The sequence below is a fragment of the Lutra lutra genome, chromosome 17, assembly GCF_902655055.1.
Source record: "Lutra lutra chromosome 17, mLutLut1.2, whole genome shotgun sequence".
NCBI classification, from domain to species: Eukaryota; Metazoa; Chordata; class Mammalia; order Carnivora; family Mustelidae; genus Lutra; species Lutra lutra.
Window position 1 is genome coordinate 2,168,369 of NC_062294.1, and position 26,085 is coordinate 2,194,453.

At 57.1% G+C, this 26,085-nt stretch overlaps 1 protein-coding gene across 1 annotated transcript in view; it reads left to right on the plus strand.

The window, feature by feature from the left end:
- The window catches only part of LOC125089821 (uncharacterized), a 170,264-nt gene that overhangs the window by 45,338 nt on the left and 98,841 nt on the right, over positions 1 to 26,085 (plus strand). The window lies entirely within an intron of this gene.

Here is a 26,085-nt window from a genome sequence, read left to right on the forward strand (position 1 = left end):
ATGTCATTTGGGCTCTTTATGTTTTCTCCTTCTTTTCTCAGACCTCCTGTCTTTCCATTCAGCTGAGGAGTGTTTGCTCTTACTCTGCGGAGCCTTTCTATAGTCGTCACTCCAAGGTCTTTTTCTGATCATTCTAACATCTGTGTCTTCTTGGTGTGGGGGCCTGACCCTTGCCTTTGCTGCTGTAAGTTGAGATTTTCCTGTTTCTTTGTATGCTGAGTAGTTTTCATCTGTATCCTGGACATTCTGAATATCATATTATGAAGTGTTAGGTCTTGTTTGAATCGCGCCGGAGACTGCCAGTTTTGCTTCATCAGGCGGTTGGGCTGGTTGCGGTTGGGCAGCAGGTTCCCACGAGCCTCCATGAGCTGCGGTCGTGAAGCAGGTTTCCAAAACCTCTGCCATGCTAGTCAGAGCTGCTCTGGGCATGCCGCAGCCAGCGGCCAGTCTGGGACCAGGACGACAATGATACTGTGTTCAGTTCTCAAAGTCTTAGGCATGCTGTTCAGGGTCAGATATGTGCACCTGCACGCAACTTAGGGATGGGCCCAGGACCTCATGAGCGTCCCTACCCAACCTCCCCTGGATTTTCCAGTTCCCTAGACTCCCTCTGGGTGCTCCATTTAGAGAGCTGGGACTTTAGCTACTCTGTTGTACAACATGCTGTTCATAATGGTGCCTGGGGCCGGGCCAGAGGTGCCTGGGATCCACCCCATCTCTTGGGACCACAGGTTTTCTGATCGGTGAGGAAGGTTCTACTCTCTGTGAAGTTTTAGGGTCCCATGGGTTACTGTGGTGGCTGCCGTCATTCCTAAGCCATGGGGCTGTCTGAGAACCAAGTGGAAGAGAACAGAAGAGAACAGAACAGGATTCTCTCACTGCCTTCCTCCCTTCCTGAAGTGCTGGTGCTCACCCCCTTACGCTCTCTGAGCCTGGTACCTGTGTCTCGGTTTCAGGATGCTTTGGGTCCAGACTGTGAATATGGGAGGTAAAGGTGGGAGGAATTTTTCCCTACTCCATCTGGTGGCCAAACTCTTACCACCCCTGTCTTAGACCAGACCTGGCCCGAGAGGCAGCGAAGATGGAGAGCCTCAGTGACAGGCGGCTCCAGCACACCCAGCTCGTCGCCTTCTCCGCCACAGCTTGTATGTCCTTCTCATCACATTGTAGCTGCGACGTCCCTTCCTCTAAGACACCCTCCTGCTCGTCCTGGCTCAGGGACCCAGGCACGTGAAGCGAGGAGCCCCGTTCTGCCTGGGCTTGCCTCTCGCGCACTGACTTCGTGTCCCTGCCATCCGGAGTGGGACTTGTCTGCCGGCTGGTCTCCACGCACCGATGGGCTCCCGGTGCTTAGAGCTGTGCCAGGCACACGGTACGGGCTCAGTGCCTGTGTGATGACTGGCCGGCACGGTCGTTCAGAGAGAGCAGTTCTGCTGTTGTGGAGGCTGGACAGAGCTGCTCTGGGACTCTGGGAGGGTTTACTGCTGCGCGTGGTCCTGTGGAGGAACTTGCAGGAGTGTGAACCCGGCGACACTGCGCAGGGGGCCTGGGGACCCCGCACGCTGTGCGCAGAGCGGTGTGTGCGTCTTTTTCTGGACGGACTGTGCCTTGCTGCAGCTGGCTGCTCTGTGGGGTTGGGGTCCGCGGGGTCATGCCTGCATCTCGTATCTTCAGGTGCCCCCTGCCATGGTCGCCTTCGGTCATTTCCTGCTCAAGCTTTTGAGAAGTAATCGTCTGGCGGAAATTGTACTCACTGGAGGCTGTCAGGCTTCCAAAGGGGCCGTGCTGGGTGGCAGCAGCCTGTGGCTGGGGCACCAGTCCCAGTGCCTCTCTCAGTCACCCCGGCCGGGGCGCTGGTCTCGGGGGGCTCAGAAGCAGGAGGCTCCCCTTGTTTGGGTCCCGACAGGCAGCCCACGGCACACGGGTCCTGCTGCGCACCTGGGGGGCCTTGTCTCCACCTCGAATGGCAGGGGCAGCCTCCCTTTACAAGACTGGTGGGACCCCCAAAACAAACTGGACTCATGCTTCCGCAGACTGGGGAGGGGCCGGAACTGGTGCGGCCCCGAGTGCTGATGCATGGCTCTGGTTTGCAAGTCGGACAGACTGTTGGTCAGAGCGGCTTGGGCTCTTCTGTCGGAAACAGTCGGAAAGACCCTTGAGGGGCGCCTGGGTGGCTCAGTGGGTTAAGCCTCTGCCTTCGGCTCAGGTCATGATCTCAGGGTCCTGGGGTCGAGCCCCACATCGGGCTCTCTGCTCAGCGGGGAGCCTGCTTCCGCCCCCCCCCCCCTCCGCCTGCCTCTCTGCCTGCTTGTAACCTCTCTCTCTTTGTCAGATAAATAAATAAAGTCTTAAAGAAAGAAAGAAAGACCCTTGAACGTCGGGGGCTGAGGACAAGTGCTGATGTCTCGCTGGCGCAAAGGTGCCTATGGCCGGCTCCGGCCTCCCCGGGCAGCTCCCCTGCGAGTTTGCTCAGCGTCCAGGCTGCCGTGGTCTGGAGGTGCCGGCAAATGAGTGTGCGCTTCTGTGGGCCCGGGGCTTGGCCGGGGAGCACAGAAAAACGCACCCGGTGCTTCGTCCCGCAGGGAGCTCGGCACTTCCTCTCCCAGGCTATCACCAGGGCAGGTCTCGCGGCCCCATTTAATCCGGCTCTCGCTGGCAGCAGTGACGCTGACTGGGAGGCTCTGCCGATGGCCAGGGTAGCACAGAGGCCTGGGTTCGAGTCCTGGTCCCCCCCACTACCGCCGGCCCGCATCCTGGATTCCTCGTGGGAGGGCTGTCCTGGGGCCAAGGGAGTTCATCCACACACCCTTTGTGCTCCAGACAGTGAAGACAGAGCAAAGGGAATTTGTTGGCTCTTGGGTAGGGTGGACGGGGAGCTGGCTTAGAGGTCCCAGCGCCATGGGACTGTCCGTCTCCCACATCTGCTCCTGGGGACCGGGGAACTCTCTCAGGACAGAGCTCCCACAGGGCTCGGCGTGTGGCTGCGGTCTTGGCGCTACGGAGGAGTCTCCACCTCTCTAGACCGGTAGGAAATTCCCACGACAGCCAAGGTCAGGGGCCGGCTGGCCGGGGATGGACTCCCGAAGGAAGGGTGCTGCATTAGAAGACTGGGGAGAGGAGTGTGTGGCTGGTGAGGAGACCCCAGATTCAGTGGATTTTGTTCCACTAATGGACCTACTTTCTCCGTGGCTCTCTGGGATTCAAGCTGCAGCCTGCCCCTGTGGGCTGTGATGGGGGTGGTTGGAGCCCAGCCCAGACTTCCACAGAGATCCATGAGGTCATGGAGGGGCTGAGACCACATGGGGCCCAGACTCCATGCTGTGGCCCCTCATCCCAGACCCACCCAGCTGTGCCTGGGGTCAGGGCCAGGCTGACGGAGCATCTCTCAGAATCCACGCGGGCAGGCCCACGCCCAGCACCTGCTGAGCCCAGGAGGGAAGAAGTGGTGTGCAGTGCCGCCAACGCCCGGCCCACGGTGCGGGTCAGACCTCAGGGCTGGGAGGGGCCGGGGTGCTGAGGGAGGTCCTGGCAGCCTCCGAGGCCCTGATGCCAAATTGCATTCCGGGACACGGGAGATGTTCTCTTCAGCATGAGAAGTGGCCGGAGGCGGCCCGGGGGGGACAGGGGTCACGACCTGAGGCTGTCACTGAAGTAGCAAGTCCCCAGGGAGGGGAACCGGGAAGGGAGCTCTTTGGGAGTTCTTCTTGGGCATTGAATCCGTTCAAAGCTCCTTCTTGTACGGTCACTACCAGCCGCGGGGCCTCAGGTGAGCTACAGCGTCGCGCGGAAACTGTCTCCTCATCTGTGAAATGGAACCGCGGCGCTGACCTTTGACACTTGCCGTGAAGCAGCAGATGGGAAGGTGTGCGGAAAAGGCACGGACCCCCAGGGTGGCAACCTGCTCGCCTCCGGCCTCCTCTGTGACCTGGGGGCTGGGCAGGGTCTGCTCACAGTGCCTTTGCCGCGTGGATCCCTGGGGTTTTGAGTGCTTGCGCGGGTTGTGCTGAGCACCGGAATCCCCGGAAGGAACCCAGGCTCACTTTTGCCGGCACCGGAGGGATAGGAGACCTGGAAGCCCTGAGCATGTCGTTGGTGGACGATAGTTCTAGTTGTTTTTCCCAGTTCCGTGCATTTAGGCATGCGCGCCCCATCCCCAGCTGTCCCTGCCCTGGAGACGCCTGCGAGCACTGGTATAAATCGTCCTTCAGCCCAGCTGTGCCCGCGCTGGTCCATAGGGGAGCTCTGAGAAGCCGGCGCAGCCAGGAAGGCTCCGAGGTATCCCTGCGGTGACTCTTCAGCCGTGTTGTCCCCTTTCCTTGTGTGGCTTCCCTGATGTCAGGCTGCACCGTGGGCAGGCAGGGGTGAGCACCCCAGCTCGCAGAAATGTTTATGGGGTGTTCACGTCCTGCTCATTAAAGCAGGCCACAGGGGGGCTCATGGAAGGGTTAGGGAACCCACCAACCAGCAGCTTCATTCTGTTTGTGAGCAACATATCTAGTAGTGACAGAATCCATCACAGCTGCGAGAGGCAGCAGGAAAGGGGGACAAGCCCAGGAAATGGCGTCAGCATGACCTGGGTTCAAACCCTGGTTTTGCACGTCCTTGCTGTGTAACCTTGGGCAAGTTGCCTAACCTCTCTGAGTCTGTTTCCTCATCTGTAGAACAGGAATAGGAATACTCATATCACATGCAAATTAAAAGCACAGTGCGGCGTCCGCATTTCTCCCCGTCAGATCAGCCAAGACCCAGAAACCAGGTAACTCGCCATGTTGGTGATTAGGGGTAGGGATGGACATTTTCATACGTTGCCACTACGAGGGTGAATTGAGACCACCTCTCAAGAAAGCACTTTGGAGGGGCGCCTGGGTGGCTCAGTGGGTTAAAGCCTCTGCCTTCGGCTCAGGTCACGATCTCGGGGTCCTGGGATCGAGCCCCACATCGGGCTCTCTGCTCAGTGGGGAGCCTGCTTCCTCCTCTCTCTGCCTGCCTCTCTGCCTACTTGTGATCTCTGTCTGTCAAATAAATAAATAAATAAAATCTTAAAAAAAAAAAAAAAGAACGAAAGCACTTTGGAAATACCAATCGAAATGTAAAATATACATTTCCTTTGACCCCGCAGTTTCTGTCTAGAAATTTATAAGATTACACTCAGGGGTGTCTGGATGGCTCAGTTGGTTGGGCGACTGCCTTGGGCTCAGGTCATGACCCCGGGGTCCTGGGATGGAGCCCCACATCGGGCTCCCCCGTCGGTGGAGAACCTGCTTCTCCCTCTGCCTGCTCCTCCCCTTCCCTGTGCTTTCTCTCTGTCGAATAAATAAATAAAATCTTAAAAAAAAAACTATTCTCACCCATGGATGGTCACAAGGATATCGATTTCAGCATCTGGATTAGCCAAAAAATGGAAACATGATCTGTTTGCATCAGTAGAAAACGGATTAGGGACTACCTGATTGTTCTGTCAGACGAGAGAAGGTTCTGTGGCTGTCGAGTACGGTGGGGCAGAGCGTTCCATGCCGCTGGAGGAGGATTTCCGCGGAGCAGACCCTCTGAGGGCCTCATGCCATGGCCTGCGGACACGCTGATGATTTTGGTGGACAGTCCCACATATGCCCACTGCATCCTCCTAAGGACCCCGCACGCTTCATGCTCTGCCTCAGGGGCTTCTCCAGACCTGCAGCCGGGGGTGGGGGTGGGCAGGATGGATTCCCCAGGTCGTGGCCCTCAACCTGGGGGGTGGCGGTCCGTCCCTGCTGCCTCTCAGTTGGAGGAAAACTCAGGGAATTCAGAAAGGTCCTCAGAGCCCCCAGCCGATGGAGTCCTGGCTGCCCGCGGAGAGTCAGCCCTGTGATGGGTTCACACCGGGGCTCAACGCGCGGCTGCCGGACTGAGCGGTGGGACGACGTGAGCTTGTTCTCTGTGTGTTTCTCTCGGTCGTTTTCCATGTATGCCAAGTGGTGCAGCTCTTCCACTGGTGATACCAACCCAAAGCTTCTTTTAAAATACAGTTCCTTCAGGGGCGCCCGGGGGGCTCAGTGCGTGAAGCCTCTGCCTTTAGCCCGGGGTCATGATCTCGGGGTCCTGGGATCGAGCCCCGCATCGGGCTCTCTGCCAGGCGGGGAGCCTGCTTCCCCCTTTCTCTCTCTGCCTGCCTCCCTGCCTACTTGTGATCTCTCTCTCTCTCTCAAATAAATAAATAAAATTAAAAATATATATATACTTCCTTCAGTCTAAAAAGTAACGGGTGAAAGCCGCCAGTCACAAAGGGCCACGTGGCGAGTGCTTCCATTTACATAAAGTTCCAGAACAGGAGTCCGCAGAGACACAGGGCAGATCGGCGGTTTTGGGGAGCTGCAGGGAGAACAGGAGTGACCGCTCACTGGTCTGGGGGTTCCTTTCGGGGTGATGGGAAAGCTTGGGAACTTGGTGGAGGTGATGGTTACACAGCATCACGAATGTCCCGAATGTCTCAAATGTCCCTAATGCCACCGAACTGGATGCTTTAAAAAGGTAAAAATGGCACATTTTACATTTATTCTACAAGAATAAAAACACCAGTGACAGCAGAGTGGTGGGGGCGGTGTAGAGATGTTGCATAAAGAACAGGCCGAGGCTCGGGGGTGTGGTCCCGCGGGGGTGAGCGAGCGGGGGCGCTGGCAGGACCTGTGGCCCATCCCTGGTGACGCGCCGCCCACCACGCCTCCCACCGCCGCGCGGCCGCGCCAGCCCCGCCCCAGGTTCCTAGCTGGACCCGCTTTGATCTCCTTTCACGGTCTTGTTGATGTTCCCAAATGGGAGCCCGGAGTGCGGAGCCTCTCTGTGAAGCCCGGTCTTGAAAGTTGGCCCTGCCTCAAGCCAAATGAAGGTCAAAGAAAACACGACTTATTTCCAGAGAGAAGCCAAAACTGTGTTTGCTGTAACATCAGGCATCAAATGATGGTGTGGCCCCCCCACCGTGGAAAAATACTTCCATGGAGTTTCTTCTATTAATAACGGCGGTCAGCCCGTAAAAATTAATGTGTCACTGCCGCGGAGCTGAGCTATCTCAGAGGCCTTTGATCGCGCCTCGTCGTGGCTGCGGGCCCTCAAAAATGTTTTCACTCCATATTTTCCCTTGATGGGTTTGCAGGAAGGTAATTAAATTATTAAAACTTTAATTGCCTTCCTGTATATAATTATCGCCTGTTAAAGGACACTTTTTATTCACAGGCTGAAAAGCCCTTTTTTTTTTTTCACTTTTTCTTTCCACAAGTGACCTTGCCATGTGTGTTCTGAACCATTAATATGTTGTGGGATTTTTAAAAAATATTTCTGTCATTAACATCAGTCAGTTTGAAATGGTGCTTTTTGACTTGGCGTGGAGGAGGCTCTTGCTTCCTTCCCTGTCTGGTGCCCGGCCTGTTCCTCGCTCAGCGCCCGCGTGGAAGGGCTGGTTGCCCACTGAGGAAGGTCGTGGCAGATGGGCCATCTTTCAGGCGCTCCGCAAGCAAAGGGGCATGCTTGCATCTCACCCGGGACTCTGTCCCCTGGGAGGTGTTTTTAGCTGGCCTCGCTCACAGAGGAGCCCTGATTTGCCCCGGGCCCCACGGGAGCTGGGCAGCGGGGGTTGGAGCAGGGCTGCTGTGCGGGACTCAGCGGCATTGTGCTGGTGAAGGCTGACGTGCGCCTGTAGACCGTTGCTGGTCCTTAGTCTCCAGCAAAGTGCCGTCTCTCTCTTGTAACTGTTTCTCAGTGCGGTCCTGGCCCTCATCAAAATACTTTGCCAGGAGGAGTGAGCAAAAGAGGGTTACAGCCTCAATAGGGCCTTGTGGCTCTTTCAGGACACTTCTGCCCGGCCTGGGTGGCGCTGGGGACCTGAGTCTGTGTGGCACGGTGTCCTCCACTCTGCCAGACCTGGTGCTTCCTTTTTACAGCAGCTGCATCACCATGCCTCCTGGGGTGTAGCGGGACGGAGTTCACAGAACGGAACCAGCCAGCAGACAGTGTTTCCAGAACCAGATTGTAACCCTTACTTAAGGGAGACATAACATATTATTCAGAATGTGTGTTTTGATATGTCAATGCCCACGCTCGCCTGTACCATGGGGTCAGATGTCTCTCCCCTCATCATGACTGAATCGGTTTTTATAAGCGATTTTACTTATTTATTGGAGCTACTGAGAGAGCGAGTATAAGCAAGGGAAGCATGGAGTGAGGAGGGGCAGGCTGAGCCGGGATCCCCGGGAAGGGGGGGGGGCTCGAGCCCAGGTCCCTGGGGTCATGACCTGAGCTGAAGGCAGCCGCTTGCTTAACTGAGTGAGCCCCCCAGGCGCCTCGAGTAAAATTGGATTTTATTTTTATTTTTATTTTTAAAATCAGTCAATCAATCAATCTATGTGTCTCTGTATGTGTGTTCTGTTCCGTCAGCCAGCATATGGTGCCTCGTTAGCATTCATGTAGTGTTCAACGATTCGTTAGTTGGGTATAACACCCAGGGCTCTTCACCACACATGTCCTCCTTAATACGAAATTGGATTTTATTTTATTTTGTTGTATTTATTTATTTACGGAATTGGATTTTAAGGAAGATACTTCATGGCCTATTGTCAAGCCCTTCTTTTCATCCTCGAGATTTTGAAAACAAGGACTGGACACGCTTGCTTCCAGACGCGGAGGGGTCCCAGGAGGGCAGCGACCTCAGAAGGAGCCGCTCCGAGTGCTCTCTGCGTGGCTCAAACGCCACCAGGACTCACCAGCCTTCACCGTGTTTGCATGAGTAGTTTTTAGTAGAGTTTCAGCCAAACAAATTGTAGTCTTCCCTTGGTTTATGTGGTAGACACATTCTTGGAAAATTCAGAATATGTTAAAAATCACTAAAAATGCTTTATATCTGGGTGTAAAAAAGGGTCGTGTTCCAGGCACAGAAAACTAGAAGATGGAATTTTACATCCGTGACCATCAAAACTCGCACAGGCTGCGGGGCAGTTCCCGACTGAAGAAGGCCGTCCTGCCCATCGCGGGATGCCAGCCCTCCCTGCCCACCCGTCCTCCCACACCTGCCAGGAGGGCCCCATCTGAGCGTTAGGCAAACTCGCCCAGGGTCCCGCTGTCACGAGGCGGCAGAGGCGGCAGAGGCAGCCGTGCTAAGAATCTCTGGTTCAGTATCACTCCGTACCGGGCATTGAGGTAGGAGGATTGAAGATGAAAACGCTCGTTTCATCTCATGACTGCATAGGTCGGGAATTGGGGAGGGCCCAGCCGGCTGGGTCAGCCGCCCTGTGTCCCGTCCTTGGAGCTGGTGGCTGGGCTGTCCTGGGGGTCCAAGGCACCTCCACTTCCATGTGTGGCGCTTTTGTGGGGTGGCTGGAAAGCTGGCTCAGCTGGAACTCTCACCTCTGGGTGCCTGCCCGGAACAGCATGCTGAGAGGGACCATGTCAGCGCAGGCTCCCAGAGTGAGGGGCTACAGAGAAAGTGCAGAGGTACGAAGGGCTCTAACCTCCAGCCGTGGGTGTCCCAGGTCTTTACTCTGCCACGTTTCATTTGCCAACCACATCCCTCGGACTGGCCTTGATTCAGGAGGAAGGGATCGACCACCTGTCAGGGGACAGAGGAGGACGATCACGTTCATCCTCGACCGTTCACGGCCCTTTCCTTTAGGCTTTTGTCTCTGGACATGGCTGATTTCCTCCGTATGGCCGTTCGGGAGCAGGGTCACTGCCGGCGGAGGGGTGGACCTGCCCTTTGTGGCGGTGCTAGCAGCACTGAAAGCCACGCGCAAGCCTGCTTGTCAAACAGCCCTAAGGCCTGCGTTCATCCTGCCGTGTCACGAGCCAGCAGCACTGGCCTGCTCTGTCTCACAGACAGGGAGTGGTGCATCTGGTACCCGACGACAGCCCGCCTCGGTGCCGAGAGGCAGCTGTGGGGTCCAGCCGGCTAGAGGGTGTCTCGGTGCCCGTGCACGGCACGCTGCAGCGGGCGGCGCGGGCTGTCTCTCAGAAATCAGGTGGGTCTGTGGGAGGGTCGTGGCCTCCCAGGCGCCAGATCAGGGGAGGCTCCAGAGGGTCTGGAGAGGCTACATGGGAGATTTTTATTTTTTAAACAGCTTTAGTGAGATAAAATTTACTTGCGGTACGACTTGTCCATCTAAAGTGCGCGTTTGATGGTTTTTTCGGGCAGATTCACGGTGTTGTGCCACCTCACCTCCATCTCATTCCAGCACGTTCTCGGCGCCCCAGAATGAAACCCTGTATCCATCAGCAGAACCTCCCCGCGGCCCCTCCCCGGGCCCCCGGCAATCAGGAACCTGCTTTCCGTCTCTGGATTCATCTGTCGTGGACGTTCCTGTACGCAGAGTCATGCGACGTGCGGCCCCTCGTGTCTGGCTTCCTGCGTGGGGCGTGACGTCCTGGAGGAGCAGCCCCGTGGGGCCCCACGCCACGGCTTTGTCCCCTTCGTGGCTGTGTGAGAGTCCACATGTGTGTGTTGTCTGTCCTGCTGAGGGACCGAGACATTTAGAGGTGTTCTGCCACGAACGCGGGTGCTGGGGGGCTGGTGGGGGAGCGCGGGCTGCTGAGGCAGGTGCAGAGAAGGTCTGGTCCGGCTGCCTCCTTGCGTACGCCCCTGCCTTTCGAGCAGCCGACCCCCTCCAGGCTGTCGCGGGAGGGTTAGAAACCAACATCCGAACCAAATCCTTGTTATTTACCGCCTGGTCTCTACTTAGGAAAGCCTGTGCCTACTCACCTGTCCCCGCTGTTTGAAATTCAGACCCCAGCGTTCGATTGTGGAGGACATGGGCCTCAAAAGGAAGAATAACAAGACTTCATTCCCCACTGGTTCCCCATATGTCTGAACGCAAGCACAGCAAGCTAGGTGGGTTTCATGCAACTTATTTCCAGAGCTGGGAGGTCCTCACACACACACACACACACACACACACACACACACACGCCTCATCTCACACACACAGACCCTAGCTGGGGTCCAGAGATGGGATGTAGCTGGGCTTAGCGTCGAGGCTCGGCTTAAGGCTCAGAGGAGCTCCGGCAGGGCGTTGCTGCTGGTAGGGCTGCAGGCCAGAGGCTGGTTGTGTGTAGGGCCTCTCTCTGTGCCCTCAGCTTGTGGCCGGGGTAACGACAGTAGTGGCCACCCACGTCACTGCCTGGGTCGTCAGTCAAGGCTCTGCTGTTGTCTGCCGTCCCAGTGAGCAGCGTGACATGTCCTGCCTCATTGGCACCCTTCCATGGGCCCCTGGCCTCACACAGGGCGCCTTTTCCCAGGAAGATGATTTGTACCGCAGGCCCGGGGCTTCAGCTCACGCTGTGAGCCTGTGAGGTGGGAAAACATTTCACAATGGGAAATGGGCCGGACTCGGCCAGGAGAGAGGAAGTGTCCTCCACAGGCCCATTTGGTCTTGGGGTATGATTTCAAAGGTCCCTGTTTTGAAATCATGAGACCACCAAAAAAGCATACCGGGGCCAAAAATGACTGTAAAAGGTAATAATTGTTAATAACTTGGCGTCCGCCGAGTCACTCGAGCAGCCTGGTTTTGGCAAACATAAAGGACAACATTGTAAGCAAATAGGAAGGCAACAGCCTGGCCCATAAAACCGTTAACCACACCATAACTAAATATTAAATGTGAGTTTTTAATTCAATTTATAGTTTAAATGAGGATTTTTGCACTGACTTAGAGGGGAGAGGGGATGCTCGTGGTGCACAGAGACCGGCTCTCAGCGCTGCACCACTTCTCCAATTATGGCAGCAACCTTGGCCGGATGGTCCTGGGAGGTTAACCCTAGGCGTTCGCTGTGCGTTTCAGGACATTTTTAACAAGAGCTGTGCGGTTGGAGACTGGGGTGCCCACACCTCCTGGGCTGGGCACGGATGCGGGTCTGCTGGTGGGGAGGGGTCCTCGCCGCCCCCGTCATCAGCTCCCCGGGGGGGCTGCGTGGCCTCCGGGTCAGCCGTCCGTCCTAGGTGGGCCTGCCAGGTGCCAACCAAAGCTGGGCTTTCTCTTTACGTGGGTTTTGGCCCTGACCCTCAAGCTTCCCCGGCAGACCCCACACGGTTTACTAGGGCAAGTTTCAAGGAGTTACGGAAAGAAAACTTTTCACTGAAGGTGTGGGCAGCACACACGTGCTGGTTTTCTTGGGAGCCCTGGAGGGGTGGCCTGGGGCTCACACGGCCTTCGCACCCTTTGTGGTCCCACCAGCAGAGGTGAGGATTGTCAGGTGTGCTGAGCATTAAAAACACTAAAAGTCACTTCTTTTTCTTCCATGAAAACTTCACGCATATAGTAGAAAATCTGGACGATTCAGGAAAATGAAAACCACGCGTGGCCCCCATACGGAGGGCTGGTTCCTCGGCGTTTTGGTTTATTCGCTCGCATTCTTCCTAAAGCGCAGATCCTTTATTTCACAGCCCCGATAGCCGCGTGGATGGCCGGCTGTCTGCATGCCAGGGACAGTGCTGACTGCTCATGTCATACTGGCTCTTTAACAGCCTGAATGACGTCACTGGGGAGAGTTTGTAGGGCCCCGTCCCCTGGGGTGACGGGCTCAGGTGGGTACAGGGAGGTGAGGTCAGGTGTGAGCCCAGGTCACGGGTCCTGAGACTCATCCAGTCATCACAGCGGCCAAGCCCCGAAGTCCCCGGCTTGTTTAGGCCCGGCCGGGCTCGCCCTCGCTTATGTAGGTGCTGCGTGCATGTGTTCCCGCAGCTGCGTGGGCGGGCGGACGGGCGCTGCCAGCGAGGGTGCACAGGCCGGAGCTCCAAGCCCGGCCTCGCTGCCTCTGGCCTTGGACGGCTGGACAGCAGGACGTGCTCATCCTGGAGGAGGCCCTGGGTCTGGAGGGTCTCTTCCACACCCCCTGGTCAGGGACGGAGCCTGCCCTTCTGTTCCTCCTGGGCGACCTCTTCCTGGCCTGCAGCTGGCCCTCCCACAGGCCAGGGGTACGAGAAATCCTCCCACGGCCCATTCCCCTCCTCCCCAGGGCTCTGGGACCCCTGCAGACCCTTCGGCCTGAGACCCCATGAGCAGGTCTTATTTTCCTAAAGGTCCCTTCTGTCCTTTATGCATGGACTTACCCCGTCCGTTATATACTATGATCAGTTGTGTCTGTGTTGTGGGATATATTGGTGAGGGCTGAGACAAAGAAGTTTTTCTGGTGAGCCCTCAGGTCACTAGAAGGTCAGTTCTCTGCAACCAGAAAACCTGGATTTGCGTCTTGGCTCTGCCACTCAGTAGCCGTGTGACCTTGAGCTAGTCCCTCGACTTGTGGGGCTCTGCCTCCTCATGCGTGAAACGAGGGTGGAAATGGGGTCTGCTCGAGTTGTTGTAGAGGGTGAAGTGGCTGTCGTGACTGAGCAGGAGTTACTCGTCAGACCCCCTGGACAGTCCGTCCGTTGGCCTCACTCACTCACTGCTAGAATGATTGCGCCGTCCCGGGATGGTGATGTTGTTACCTGGCGTCTTGGTCGTACGTGGTTTTCTCCCCCAGCTCGCACTCAGACAAATTTTCAGTGCAGAGAGATGCATCAAGTTTCATTTTCTGAACAGGGAACTCAGGATCAAGAAAAGCGATGACCCAGCTCTTGCTGTGATGTACCCACCAGCCCCTTCACTGGCCCCACGCCCTGCGCCCCCTGCAGCGGGCCCCTCCCGGCCCATTCCACTGCCTTTCGCAGGCCTTGGGTGCTCCTAACTCAGCCCCCAGGGCTTTGCGAATGCAGAAACCAGTTCTCCCACAAATGACCTTCTAAAACCGACCCTCTGACCAGAGCCAGGAATTTGCTTTCTCCCATCTGTGCATAATATTCATTAGGAAGGTTCCAGGTGCAAAACTCCAAGCGAGGGGTGACCAGAGGGTAAGGCGCCCTGGGTGCCTGGGCTCAGGGCCAGGTGCTTGCTGAGTCCACCACCCTTGGGCACGTTCATGGGATCTGGGGGGCTGGTTCCCACCTCCATCCCCAGCGGTCAGCTCTGTGACCTCCACCTTTGGCTTTCTGCCTTTCCACCTGGGTGACAGGTAAGGACTTGAGTCATACACGCAGTCCCTCCAGTGTCTTCCTTTCTCCTCCCAGATAGTCCTGACATTCCAACTTCAAAATCAGTCTCGGATCTGTCCCTGTGTCTCCACCCGTACCGGTGGTGCACGTGTGGTCCTAGCCACCAGTGACTGTGGCCTGGACCGTGTCAAGTCCAGTCTCCACAGCCATCCGCCGGAGAAGCCAGGTGAGGGTTTATGACCCCAGCACACAGCACTCCCATCAGCGTCTTTCTGTGGCTTCCTCTTGCCCCACCAGGAGGTCAAATCCTGCTGGCCTCCCAGCGTTAGCCCAGGTGCCGCCGCCTTGCCGGCCACCTTCTCTAGTGCTTTCTTCCACTGGGGCCCCTCCACACACCCGTTCCTTCTGCCTGGGACACTGTCCCCGGCTCTTCTCATGATGGACTTGGTTCATCTTCACACTCTGGCCTTGAGGACACCTTCTGTGACCTCCCTGTTCAGGTAAACTCTCCCCAGTCTCGGTGTTTTCCTCTGCTGCTAACTCCTGCTCGGCTCCCATCGGCACCCATCACGCTTCATGCTGTGATCTGTTTGTCTGATACCTGGTCCCCTCAGACTGTGAGCCCTGCCAGGGTCGGGGCTTCTGTTGTGGCCATGGGGCCATCTTCAACAGCTGGCACACGGCTCAGTAAATACTTGGTGAATAAATGAATGAATGAATGAACGAAGGGATGAATAAAAAAATGAAGGGAGGGAGGAAGCATTTCGTGGGGTTGCGGTCCTCTTTTGGGCTGATACTTGGATTGGAGGTTTACTGCCCAGACGTTCTCATGGACACTCAAGAGGAAAAGTTCTAGCATGTTTTGGGCGTCCCTGCCACCACCCATCTTGGCTCTGACCGGACCTGCTGCAGGACTCCACTGGGCCGACTCCATGGACATCTGATGGTCCATCTGGAAGGGTTTACAGCGTAGCACCCTAGCAGCACATGGTGCCAGTGGCGTGGGGACAGTGGCCGTGCCCACCCTAGGGTTTTTGTTTGTGCTGTGCCTCCTTCTGAGACAGCCCCCAGACTTCTGCTCTCCCTCTGCCCCCCAATCCCCCGTCAGGCTCAGCGGAAGCCCACCACTCTGGAACCCTGCCTGGATTTTTGATTCCTAGTGTGCTTGCTGCTCACCTTTGCTCATCGCTGTGGTGGGCAGTCCTGCCCCTTCTGTGCTTGAGATGCCAGTGGAGACCCTTCTGTCTTCAAAGTGAACACCAGCCTTGGGACAGGATTTCATTTCTCACAGCATTTCCACTCCGACGTGTCTGCCCAAGAGAAATGAACACATAGCCTGTGCACAGGTGTTCTCAGCGGCCCTGTTCGAAGGAGCCGAAGAGTGGAGGCAACGCCATGCCTGGTGACGGATGAACGGGTAATCAGAGCGCCAGCTCTTTCTACAGTGGAATGTTCTTCGGCTCCGAAGACGAGGAGGTCCTGACGCATGTGCGACGTCCACGCGTCTTGTACGTGTGTCAGTGCTCCAGACATCACGTGCAGCGAGAGAACAGACACAGATGGTCACCATGGTGGGAATTCCATTAATAGGAAAGTCGGAAATAGGCAAAGTCATGGAGACAGAAAGTCGCGTGGTGGTCACCCAGGCTGGAGGGGACTGGGGAGAGACTGTTACTGGGTATGGGGTGTCTCTTTGGGTGTGGTGAAATGTTCTGAATTAATGGTGATGATGGTTGCTCAATTTTTGAATATACTAATTACCACGGGATTGCATACTTTAAAGGATTTTGAGGCATTTGAACCTTATCTTAATTAAAAAAAAAAAAAGATTTATTTATTTTAGAAAGAGTTTGTGTGTGCACAAGGGGGAGGGGAGAGGGAAAGGGAAGCTTAAGTAGACTCTGTGCTGAGCACGGAGCCCAAGGTGGGGCTCGACCTCAGGACCCTGAGTTCATGACCGGAGCCGAAGCCAAGTCAGACAGACGCTCAACAAGCTCTGCCAGCCAGCCACCCCAGTTTTACCTTTATTTAAAAAAAAAAATCAAATTTTTCTTATTTTAGTCTTGTTTCTGCCTCTACTTGCTTCTTCCCTGGTCTTTGCTGGGCACTGTGTAGACTGTGAGGCTTTTGTTTCTGCTGAGGAAATATGCTGGCAGTGTTTTCTCCAGGCTGCCCGGGAGGGTCAGTTTGCGACCCCGGTCCGGGGAGGCACTGTGGATGACATCAGAGCGTGGGGGCTTTACAGTGGGCGCTGGTGCAGAGCTGCCCTGGGGAGGGGGTCCTGCCCACAGTCCCCACCCGGTGGAGGGCCGGAGGACAGCCTGGGCAGAGAGATGCTTCCCCTGCCTGCACCCGGCGCCTTGCTCTAGGTGGTTGCTCTAGGAGGGCTGAGAGAAAGCGCCTGCCGGCTGCCCCCATGGTGGGGAGCAGAGCGTCGTCGGCGGGACCTGAGTCACGAGTCACCTGCAGAAGAAGGTCCTGCACTCCCTGGGCTTCCTTCAGAAGCAGCTGAAGACGCGATGAGGGATTCACATCACCAGTTTCGCTCAGATCTTGGTTCTACCCTTTAGGAACACAGAGAAATCCTCGGGCCTCAGTTTCCCCTTCTTCCAAATGGGGCTGTGCCACGGCTGCCCCCTGGGTGTTACGAGTTAAGATATGCTGAGCCCTTTCTACAGTGTCTGTGGCCATAGCAGCTGTGACAACGTCCCTGGAGAGGCCCTTGGACAATCAGAGCACAGTGGCTAGGTGCCGATCGGGTCTCCCTGGAACAGAGGTTGGTAGGATGCCACAGTTTCATTGCCTCACAGCCACTCAGCCATAAGCACTAGAAGGGCTTAGAACAGGGGCCAGGAGGCCAGGGTCCACTTCTGCGCTGTTCTGCCCACGCATGGCCGAGGACAGCCTGCCCTGGTCTCTGGGCACGGTCAGGCTTAGAGACCAATACGCTCCAGTGGACGTTAGCTTATTTCTACATCGGATGAACATGCTGGAGGGGCAAACCCACCCACAGGCCAGCAGTCCAGCTGCGGTGAGTTGGCAGGAAGCCTCACTCCTGTCCATGCCCGGTGGCCAGCCCCTCAGGTACCCAGAGCACTGTGCGGGGAGCACGGGCTGCCCAAAACAGTTTTGTCCAGGTGAATCCCACATGTCCCACAGTTCAGGTGTTTCTGGTGTACAAGTCAAGGATTCTTTGTAACTTTACCTTGTCGAAATCAGGTTTAGAGCATTTTCAGCCCAGAGCGTGACCCCTCACACCCGTTTCCGTGCAGCCAGTGCTCCCGCCCTGGCAGTCGCTAATCCACTTTCCCTCTGCCCGGCTGCCTTCTCTGGACCCTTCAGAGAAGAGGAATCCTGCAATACGTGGTTGTTGGTGTCCGGCTCCCTATGGGGTTGTCAGGGTTCAGCTGTGCGGTAGCCTGTGTCGGTGATGCAGCCACGCGCCGCTGGGCGGATGAGCCACGTCTGCCAGTCTGTCCACCTGCTCATGCACTCTGGCCTTGTTCCGGGCAAACAGAATCATATTTCCTCTCTTTCTTGTATTTCGTATTTACACGTGACCATATATGACGGCACATGTGCGTGTGTGTGTACCCATGTGTGTCACTGGGAGCAAGGGCACCTTACCTTTTCTACTTAATACACACGACTATTTAAATCATTCAACGTCGGTTTTTTGCCATGTTTCTCCGAGGTCAGCATGACCCGTTGGCGAGCTGCCCTCTGTCCTGATTCCTGGGGACACCATGCAGTGTCTTCCCACTCACTGGTCGTGAGTGCCGTGCAGGGTAGTCCTGTCTCGATGTCACACACACACACACACACACACACACACACACACACACACACACACACACACATCAAGCCAATGGGGAGCCCTGGAGGGCAGGAACCAGGACCCTGTCTTGCACATGGGAGGGGCTCAGTCAGGGACTTGTCCATTCTGGATTGAGGGCAGATGCCCCCTCACCCCCAAGCCTGTCCCCGGAAGCTTCCCTGGCACTGGCTCTTGGCTTCTTTGGCAGTGTCTTCCAGTCGGCAGCCCCAGCCCACCTCCGCGCCTCCAAGTGTGGCTGAGCTCAAACTTCCAAGGTTCCTTGAGCACGGGCTCGTGGTGGCCGGACCTCCATGCGCATGGCTTCGAGATGCTGTGGGTTTCCCCTGCTTTGAGTTTGGGGCTGGGCCTGGAGGTGCTAGAAACTCTCTGGGGGAGACGGAGTGAAAACAGCCCATTGACCAGATGTGCCTTAGGCTGGGTCAGCACCGTGATGGGGACGGGGGCCGTGACTCTGTGCCATGACTCTTGTAAGCACAGTCTGTGAGCAGATCTTCCTCGCCTGTCCAGGGACCCGGGAGGGGGTGCTGGCCTGAACCTGTTGCACAAGGAGGAAGACTGGATACTCAGCAGGGGCCAGAGCTCCAGGCTCCACGTCCAGAGCCCACCCTCCCACCTGCCTGCCACACTTTCTCCAGAGGTGGGGCTCCTGTCCCCTGGGCCACCGCTTCCCTGAAGTTCTATCAAGAATAAAGATGAGGACACGCTGCAGAGTGGCCGCGCATGTGCCCACCTGGTGCCGAGGGCTTTGTGCAGACCCCGCGGCGCTGTGTGCCCCCATTTCACAGGGGACACACGCAAGGCTGGGCTGGGAGGGGCGGCGGAGGCAGGGGCCAGAGGTCAGCAGTGCCCCATGAACACTGGGCAGCTCCCCTGGAAAGCTCTGGTTCCTGTGTGGGGGTCTGGTCAGTGAGGGGCAGGCTCCTACCCCTGCCCTCCCGGCCTCTGTCCTGGCCCAGGGCCCAACACTGTAGTCTGTTTTCCAGACAGGAAACATGAATCAAAATAACATGACATACTGCACCGTAATTAGTGCAGTAGCGTGAGGCCGGCGAGCCTTAATGAGGAGCAGGCCTCTGCGGCCGACCTGCCCGCCGGGCCCGTCCCTCCCCTCCTCCCCTGTGCCCAGCGGCCTAGCCCGCTCCTCAGGGGAAGAGCGTGGGGCAGTTAGCAGGGTGGAGGGAGGGCCAGAGGGAGGGAGATGGGGGGCCCTCTGTGCTCATGGGTTTTGCCTGGTTTCTGGCACAGCTCGAATGCCTCGGACCCCTCGCTTGCTCCGGACTTTGCAAGGACCTTGCCCTCGCTGGAGCCCATCTGCATGTTTTCCACGGAAGTCTCTGGCTGTGCGACAAGCCCCTCAGCTCCGAGGGCTTGCCGAGACCCTGCACCCCTCGCCTGCCCCACGCTGTCTGCTCTGTGTCGCGTCACTGGGTGTCCTTGAGCCTCAGAGCCTACCTTTGCCCCCTCTGTGTCTCCGTGTCCCTCTCTTGCCTCCAGCTCTGTGTTTCTTGTCTCCTTCCTCCTCCCTGGGATCCCTCACATGAAAGGCTCCTGGGAAAGACAAAACTTAGGGCCGGTGGCCTGGGCGTCCCCCTTGGAGCTGTGCCCCTCACCCTCTCCCCAGCCTTTCCCCTGCCTTTCCCTCCTGGAGACCCCCCAGAAGCCCCCCTCCTGGAGGTGCCCTCGCCCTCCGCCAGCCCCCCTCGCTGGCTGACCTCTGCTTCCCCGGTGGTCTTCCCCATGGTCAACTGGGTGAAAGGTCGCGGCTGTTGGAGGGGGGCCCGGGGTCTTTGAGGGCATCTCACTGGGTGTTCCACGTGAGGGCCTTGGACCCCTAGAGACCAAGGGGTTGCACAGACCTGGGGGTGGGATCTATGGGCAGCCCCTCTCCTCCCTTTCCATGTCCCTTTAACACATCATTTATGCTCCTTGTGAGAATGAGGCATTTTCCCGTCCTCTTGGAGGGACCATGGAGTGTCAGGTACAGACCAGTGGGAGATTCGCTGGCCCGACTTCATCCCTGCCCTCCTCACGTGGCCCAGAGCTCTGTAACCATGAGCAGGGCTCCTGGAGATCAGACCTGGCCTGGGCGACTCAGCACCACGAGGCCTCAGGGTCTGGCGAATGGCAGCCGCCGTGTCGTGTTGAAGTGGCCCACCCCTGCTGTCTGCCCGCTCACCGCGGTGTTTGTGTCGGGCTCAGGCCTGGCTGTGACCATGCACACGGCTCGTGGGATCATCACAGCAGCCCCCGGTGTGGACGAGGAGGCACTTTTAGACATGAGAGATCAGGCTCAAAGGTGCACTGACTTGGCCAGATGCGGCCGTTGTGAGTTTGTTCATTCATTTATGCTCTCACCCAACATTTTGCCAGTGGTGGTATGTACCAGGCACCATGCCAGACCCCACGGGCACCACAGTGAGTGGGGCAGCTGTGCTCTACCTTCTAGCACTTTCAGTCCATTGGGACAGGTGCACCATATCATCCCACGGGGAACTTCAGTACGTGATGGGGAGCCCATCTGACCTGGCCTGGGGGATGGGCCGGGACTTCCCTGAGCACTTGGCCTTTGTGGTGACATTGGTTGAATGAAAGGAGTTAAGAAGTAACAGAGGGAAGCAGCCCAGGTGGAGGGAATAGCATGTGCAAAGGTCCTGGGGTGAGACAGAGCTTTCTGTGCTCTTGGGACTGAGACAAGCTCTCGGGACTAGAGTTAGCCCTGAAACATGGAAGGTCAGGCTGGGGGTGGGCTCCTCTGAGGTGTTCGGGGCTGCCACAAAGAGGTGGTCTTTCTAGGCCTTGCAGTGCACAGCAGTGCCAGGGGTAACCTCCAGGTATCCTAATTAGAAGGTTCTAAGCAGTGGTGGATGATACATACCACTCGTCCCATGTCCCCAGGGCCCTTCCATTCCCCTGGGGCTCTGGCAGAGTAGTTCCTGGTGGCAGCGGCAGCGCACCGGGGGCTGGACCACTTCCCCGAGGGCAACCTGGCGCTTCCAGGTGGAAGGGTGGGCAGATACATTTCCCCAACGCCCTGGCCTCTGGGGTGCGGTTCTGCGCAGGGGATGGGTTGTGTGCAGGAGAAGAGTTTCGCTCCTTCCTCTCCAGCTCCCCGTGTTGTCATTCCGGCCAGGACTCCAGTACGGTGTCCGGGATGGTGCTGGGAACCCGCATCTTTGTCTTACTCTGGGTCTTAGGGGAAGGCTTCCAGTCTTTCCCCACGAGTCTTACGTGGGCTGTGCGCTCCTCATAGATGTTGTTTGTCATGTCGAGGACGTTCCCTTCTGTTCCGAGTTTGAGTGGTTTTGTTGTTGTTGTTTTATTCATGGAATGGCATTGGGTTTTGTCAAGTGCCTTTCCGTGACAATTGAACGACTGTGTAGCCTCCTGCCCTGCTCTGTTACCGTAGCGGTTATATTGACTGGGTTTTGTGTGTTGAGCTGCCCCTGTGTTCCTGGGATAAGCTACACATGCTTGTGGTGTGCACAGTTTTAATAATGCCACCGGAGGGGCGCCTGGGGGCTCAGTGGGTGAAGCCTCTGCGTTTGGCTCAGGTCATGATCTCAGGGTCCTGGGATCGAGTCCCGCATCGGGCTCTCTGCTCAGCAGGGAGCCTGCTTCCTCCTCTCTCTCTGCCTGCTTCTCTGCCTACTTGTGATCTCTTGTCTGTCAAATAAATAAATAAAATCTTTAAAAAAAATAATGCCATTGATTCTGACAGTATTCTGTTGAGGACTTTGCATCATTATTCCTTGGGGATGTTGGTGTGCGGCTCTCTCCGTGGTGGTTGGCGACTCTGGGGTGTGCTCCTCTTGGTTACCCAGAGGCCCCAGGGGACCACGTCCTGTGTGCCCACGGGACCGCCCCCCCATCTTCAGGGCACCCCTTGTTGGCTTGTGTCCCTTCTCTGCTGCAGTGTCTGATTCCCTCACTCGTGCTGCTGGGGTCGCTTCCCTGATCGACTCCTTCCTCTCACGTCCTCACATCTGATCAGCTTTGGGAGGAACAAAAACTTGGAGAAGTCAGGCTGGTGTGTAACCATTTCAAGCATAAAACCTAATTCTAGGGGCGCCTGGATGGCTCAGTTGTTAAGCCTCTGCCTTCGGCTCAGGTCATGATTTCAGGGTCCTGGGATCCAGTCCCACATTGGGCTCCCTGCTCAGTAGGAAGCCTGCTTCTCCCTCTCCCACTCCCCCTGTTTGTGTTCCTTGTCTCACTGTGTCTCTCTCCATCAAATAAATAAATAAATAAAATCTTAAAAACAAACAAACAAACAAAACTAATTCTAAAACATGACATTCACAAAAGCAAGATCAAGGCTTTTTTTAAAAAAAAAAAATTGAAATTTCCTTTCCCTGAAAGCTTTGTACTCTTTCAATATTTTAACATTTCCCCCACTTTGAATTTTATTCTTTTTTCTTAGCCTAAATAGCAAGTATAAAGGAAATATGCTTTTTTCCACCACGTCCTACATAGATGCCCCCAGCACCGTCTGGCTGGTCCCTGTGGGCTGCCTAGATGTTACCGTGCTCTGCATGTGCCGCGATGGGGAAGAGGCGGGTGGCAGCCCCGCGTGAGGGGTGCAGCAGGCGTGGCAGGTCGAACCCTGCATCCGTGTGGAAGGCTTTGCAGGGGGCCATGCCCTTGTCTTCTGTTGGAAGCTGAGCGACGAGGAGCCCGAGGCTGATCCCCAGGGCTGCCCTCGGTGCGCCCACAGAGGAGTTAGCAACAGCTCCTTCCCTGTGCATCCCCCAGACAACCCAGGAACCTCCTCCTTTCCTTTTCCTGAGATGCCGCCGCCCGCCCGTCTGAGGGAGCTGATGGCGGGGCCCTTTCTATTCCTCTTGGTTGGATCTCGAGAAAGGCCGTGAGCGAGAAGGCCGCCACTCACTCTCTGTTATCCGGAGCTGCTTCTGCCTCACATAGAGATGGGCCTGGGGGCCCCGGGGGGGCCTGTCCTCTGCTTCCATGTGCAGTTGCTGCATTTCGTAGCGATTAAGAGCCTGGGTCTGAGAGCCAGCCAGGCCTGGGTGTGAATTCTGTCCCGTAAGTTGCTGGGGCACGTCAGTGAGTGGCTCTGAGACTCAGTTTCCCCTTCTGAAAATGGATCTCACTGGTTGCTGGTGAGGGAGAGAAGGCCTGTTGGCGCACTGCTGGGCTTCCGGGAAGCACACGGTCTGTGAGCTGCCTCACCGGCCCCGAACACACCTGTTGGCCGCCTGTTCTGTGTGCGGGACTTCTGTAGGTGCCAGAGCATCCCCGAACGGAGGGGTGCTCCATCACAACAGGCAGAGAGGGAACTAGCATGTTGCAGAACGTCACATGCATCTGCTGTCGGGGACATTCAGGTGGGTCCGGGAAGAGGGTGGTGGGTTAGGGTGCAGCTGTGTTTGCCCTTGGATCGGGGAAGTCCTCTGAGATAGGACGGCTTCTGACTCAGAAGAAGGGAGAGGATGAGTGGGGCTGACATCTTGGGGAAGGGCTTCCTGGCAGAGGCTAGAGGGCCTTGTGGGCCTCCCTTTGGTGCCTGGACACATCCCAAGCGAGCTGCACCATGGGAGGGTGCTGGGCAGGGAGTGGGGGAGGATCCTGGGCAGCATAAAGGACCCTCTGGATGTCAGGCCCATGGGAGGGGCTTTCTGGGCTGCTGCCATGGCCCAGGTGACAGGTGGGTGAGAGTTGGCCCCGGGTGGCGGAGGGGCCGGCAGGATCTACCGTGATTGGCGGAGGGGCTGGGTGTGTGTGCTGGGGAGAAGAGGCGTACGGCGTGTTCCCTCGTGCCCTTCTTGGGCTCTCGGGGCCGCTGGCCCAGAAGGTCAGCAGATATCCCTGTGATGACTAGGACCTGATGCTCCCATAGGCCAGGGACTCCGCTCTCTGTTGAGAGCTTCCCTGGACCGAGTGTGGCAGATGGGGTTTATGCCTGGTGGGGGGGGCGGGCTGCTCAGGGCCCTCCCCTCCTGGGCTGGAGGGTGTCGCTTCCAAAGGGAAGTCCTCACTGGTCCTGTGGGGGTAATGGGCCAGTCTGTCTAATTCAGCCCTCCCTGGGGCGGTCTAATTGCCCATTTAACCTTTGTGGGCGCTTAATTAAGGATGTTTAGTCTGGCATGCTGCGCTCCACTCGTTAGGGTCAAGCTCACAGCCTTCTCTCCAGCCCGTCAGAGGCCCAGACAGACAGGCTTTCCGAGGCGTCCCCCGAGAGGAAGGGGAGATGGAAGGTTTCGCTCATGTTCTGCGCAGCCCGTGCTGGGTGTGGGCTGACCGGAGGGGACCGCAGCCCCTGACAGGGGCTCGGTGCCTGGGGTGGGGCAGAGCTGACGCCAGCTTGGGTAGTTCGCTCCGATAAGCTCTGGCCGCCGTGTGTGTGCGCGCGGATGTGTGGCCGGCACCCCCCACCCCCCCAGTTCACAGCTCAGGCCATCAGGACTCGGGTCTGGCCCCTGCCCTAATGGCAGATCGAAGTCTGGAAACTGCCGCACCCAGCGCAGTCCCAGAGACCACCTTGTGCAGGGATTGGCAAGCGCTTCCTTAAAGGGTCCCTTTGTTAGTGTTTTAGACTTCGCCAGCCTCCATGATGACCACTGTCCCTGTGCCACTGAGAGAGGGAAGCGGAGGCGGACAGTATGCAGATGAAGGGGCGTGGCAGGGCTTCGTTACCGTGTTACACGCAGGAGAGTCCGGCCGGGTTTGCTGGTCCCGGACCTGGGAGGACGTTTCTGTACGAGGAACCCAGACACCTGTCCTCCTACCACTCACCGTGGCCCATAAGCTGCAGCCCCCCCGCAGACTGCAGGTCTTTCTCAAGGTCAAGTGTCGTATTCCCTGTAGCACTGATGTATTTTTTAACCTTTTAACTGAGAAACGGTGCTGCCATTTTATTAGATTGCTGCTCTTCATCCTCTTTTGTGTCACTGATGAAGTTTTTGCGTGCTGGGCCCTGACCGCCTTTTCTCGTGAGCCCCGTGGTGGTCGTCCTGCAGTTTTGGACGGTTCAGTGATCTTCAGGAACGCACATGCTGTGTTATGGGACTGACTCTACTCCTGACCCAGGCCTGGCCAGGCTTTGCTGCAGTCACAAATACACCCTCAAATTTTAGGCTGTCCCCATGCTGTGACACGGGGATCCAGGCTGTTGTCCTCTGGTAGCTCCACCTCTTGTCCTGTGGTCCCCATCGTCACCAACAAAGCGGAAGAGAGACTGGGGTCCTCTGGGTGTCTCCCATCAACCCTTCTGCCCACAGCCTGTTGGTCCCACCAGCCCCAGGGTCAGCTCTGATGCTTGGCCTTCCCGTGTGTCCCAGAAGGGGAACAGAGTTTGCAGTGTGTGCTCCATCGTGGCATCATCCCGCGTCACCTGCCTCTTAGTGATTCACGGACACTTTATGCCAGGCTCACTTCTAGAATCAGGGGATATGGCAGAGAAGAGCAAAACCCAAACAGAACTACAGAAATGAGCCCTGGCTTCCCGGGGGGCACGTTCTAGGGGACAGATAGACGATCTGAAAATAAGTGAGCTGCGGTCACAGATGTGCAGGTCACACATGCTATGGAGCAAAACGAAAGTGAGCAGGTCGGGGAGAGTTGGGGCTGGGGTGGCACCGCGGCTTTGAATCCGATACTTGGTCCAGAACCCTCCCTGAGGACGTGACATTCAGGAAGTGCCTTGAGGCAGTTGGTCAGGGAGCCAGGTGGGAGCTGGCGTTAGGCAATGCTCTGCTCGGGCACACAGCCAGTGCAAAGGCCCTGGAGTAGGAACGTGCCTGGACTGTCCAGTGAGCTGCAAAGAGTCCGTGTGGCTGAGGGTGGCCCGAGGGGCGGGACAGGGGTCGGAGAGCTGTTAAAGGGCAGGCTGCTGAGGGAGCTGTGGACTGTTTCCCTGACGTCAGCTCCTGTGACTGCTACCCTTGAACCTGGGGCACAGCTTCTGCCTCCCGGCCCTGCCACTGACCGCAGGCACCAGGTCCTTCCCTAGATGAGGGAAGCGGGCTTGAGAGGTGATGAATCCCATTTCCCAGAATCAGTTATAAAAGTACATCGAGAAGGTGGGTCTTGCGTGTGTTGGGGCCGGGTAACGTGCCCTGAGTATCGAAGTTGCTGAAGGGGGGCATCCTGGGAGCCACGGAGTCAGCGCCTGACCCCCCAAGCTCTTGCCCCAGCTATAAGTCCCGTGGTTCAGGCCTCTGTCCCCAGACAGCACCCCCTGGCTCCCTTCGTGGTGTCCCCTGGGGCTGCAGACCTGGTGAGCGCTGCGCCCCTTTTCCCTCCG